At 39.8% G+C, this 2,893-nt stretch overlaps 1 long non-coding RNA gene across 1 annotated transcript in view; it reads right to left on the reverse strand.

Annotated features, from left to right (window-relative positions):
• LOC112485245 overlaps nt 1-2,893 on the reverse strand; it is a 20,124-nt gene that overhangs the window by 16,435 nt on the left and 796 nt on the right. The gene's annotated exons all lie outside the window — the stretch shown is intronic.

The raw sequence follows: 2,893 nt of genomic DNA on the forward strand, positions 1-2,893 counted from the left end.
GGCAGCAAAAACAGAAGTCCACTACAGTAGGCAAACTTACTTTTCTTACTTCAAGTTCTTGGGAGTACCTTACTATAACATTCATGTTGACTGCTAACATATACTCCTCCTTTTGGCCAAGAATCACAATACACTGTAACTTAACTGTGTATCCTTTATTCTTCCTGTTACTGCATTTTGAAGGCAGAGATATCTGTCTTGCCTTTCTTCAGAGACAACATAAGAGCTATTTGGGGTCTTGTTTAAATGAATGAAACCCAGAATACAGGTGCCTGGGTTTGTCACCTCAGTAAAAAAATAAAGTAAAATGAAGATGGAGAAGTGTTTTTAAGGTATTGTGCATGGTAGCTATGTTGCATAAGGAGGAAAAGTCAAATTCACCAAACATGTATTGATAACATCTTTGTTAGGCTGATCCCTATTGGAGACAGTGTTCCAGCAACCAATCTAGCGGAAGAGACAAATGGAAAATATTGGTTACTGTGATTTGATGTTGGCCCAGATCTAGGTTAGAATGGACCACCATAGAGCCCTTAGTAATGGATTGAGTCCTGGAGGTTAGGGTTGTCATGTATAATGGTGGTTGAGTTTAAGGTTTTTAGTTTCTATTTATTGAGCACTCTCATCGAGTTCCTAATACCCAAGGCCTGAGGTATGGGGATAGGTAGGTCAGAAGGTTCCCAGCATAGGCCCAGGTCCTGGCTCAGGGTTATACCCATTACCCTATTAACAGTGGGAAAAAATTAGCCACAAATAGACCCGGATACCTATCAAACCACAGACATAGGGGCAGACTGGTTCAAAGCAGATACTCATGCTGCCAGGCACCCAATGAGATGAAGCACTGTCCTAGAGACAGCATGTCTGCAGACATGGAAGGGGTACTGCTCAGTTCCATAGGAAGGGTGTGTGGGAGCCTGGGCTTGAGACTCTGTGGAGTAGCTCATACTTTTCGCTTTGGCTGTGTAGAGGAAGGATGTTTTTAATAAACTGCACCCATTCTGAGAAGCTGACTGTGGTCATTCTGAAGCCAAGGCTTACTTAGGACACGTGGGAAAATAGGAGCAGAGCTGTAGAAGGAGCCATTGAGGTTGTATGAGCAAACATCTCATTCCTTTTCCCTCCTGCCTTACTGGATGGAAAAGCTAGTGAGAGAAGACAGGCCACAGGACACACCTTTCTCAGTGTGTGTGTCTCAGCTAAAGGCCTAAGGGTGAAGAGGGAACAGTCTACCCTCCTGGCCAAATGCAAACCCTGCTGCTGCTATATGTGGGCCCAAGACAGCTGTCTATCCCTTGTCACTTAAGTCTGCCAGACACTTCCCTTGACTCAGATGCCGCAGGCTGGGGATGGAAGAGACCCAGTATAGAAAGCTAGCACCTTGATAACATAACAGGGGCAGAGTTAGGAACCCAAACTCCAATGGGAGTCAGAAGGATATTAATCTGGACCTACCAAAAAAGGGGTCTTCACACTGGGTATGCATACTTATGGGGATTTCCAAGGGGTGTGTGAGCATATTTAGCTTAAAGGGGAGCCATGTAAAGATCCTCAACTTCCACATGTACTCTTTACAAAACTTAATCTACCTGAGAGGGGTGATACTAGCAAGACAGTAAAACTGGAAGCCCCACAGAGACATTGACTTAATGACAATATACATTCCAAAAAGCCTTTATGAGAATTCCAGAAACCAGGTGAGAAGTCACAGTATTCAGGCAAGTTAAAAGCCAAGAACAACTGCATTGAAATAGGTAAGAGGAGCTATTTCATTCCACTTACAAGAGCCCTTCTCTCTAGCTGGCACAACTCAGTGCACTCAAGAGTAGAATAGAAATCATACAATGTCTACCCTCAGACCACAATAGAATTAAACTGGAAATCAATTACAGAAATATAGCTGGATAATCCCAATATATAGAGATTAAAGTATTAAATAAACTTTAAACAAAAAAACTTTTAAGTAATATGAGTCTTGAGAGAAATCTCAAGAGAAATTAAATATTCTGAACTAAATGAAAATGAAAACAACTTGTTAAAATTTGTGGGATGTAGCAAAAGCAGTGCTTTGAGGGAAATTTATAGCATTGAATGTATATATTAGAAAAGAGAAAAAATTAAAAATAAATAATCCCTAGGCCACAATGGTACTTCATGAGAAATTATGAATAAATCCTATTGGCACAAACACTTCTGAAAATGCAAAACACCAAGAGTACCTTCTGATTAGAAAGAAGACAGTTGTGATATTTACCTGTTTTTATAAAGGTTAGGTTAAATCTATACTTATTCTTTATAGTGTACTTATTTCTAGCTTAGAGAGCAACTGAACTTCTAAGACTCCTTAGTAGGAAAGGCAACAAAATTCCTGTAATAGTCAGACGTTTGTTTTCATAATTATCTTCCATGGATAGTTGTAACCTTACAACTGTATTTTTATTATAGAAAACTATACATGTTGCAATGTGGGAATTGTGTTGATCCCCTCCAAGTTGTAAAAGATATCATAGGAGGCTGGATTTGCTTATTAACTCTAGGATAACATGCTGAGCATAACTGCTTATTATAATTAACACAAATAAAATATTGAAATCATGAAGTTTCTTTTTACACTAAAACAAAACAAAACAAAACAAAATGAAACAAAGTCCTCATATGGTCTATGAGACCCTACATGGTCTAGCTTCCTTCTACCTCTCTGACCTCATCTACCTGTTACAATGGTCCAGCTTCCCTGATCTCCTCGCTGGTCCTCCAACACAACAAATATAGTCCTGCTTTTGCACCTTGGAACTTGCTGTTTCCTTAGCTTAGAAAAGCCTTCCCCCTAGATATGTTTATGATTTGCTCACTTACTTCATTCAAGTGTGTGTTCAAATATCACTCCCTCAGG

Source organism: Pteropus alecto, unplaced genomic scaffold (assembly GCF_000325575.1).
Source record: "Pteropus alecto unplaced genomic scaffold, ASM32557v1 scaffold170, whole genome shotgun sequence".
In the NCBI taxonomy this organism is placed as follows: Eukaryota; Metazoa; Chordata; class Mammalia; order Chiroptera; family Pteropodidae; genus Pteropus; species Pteropus alecto.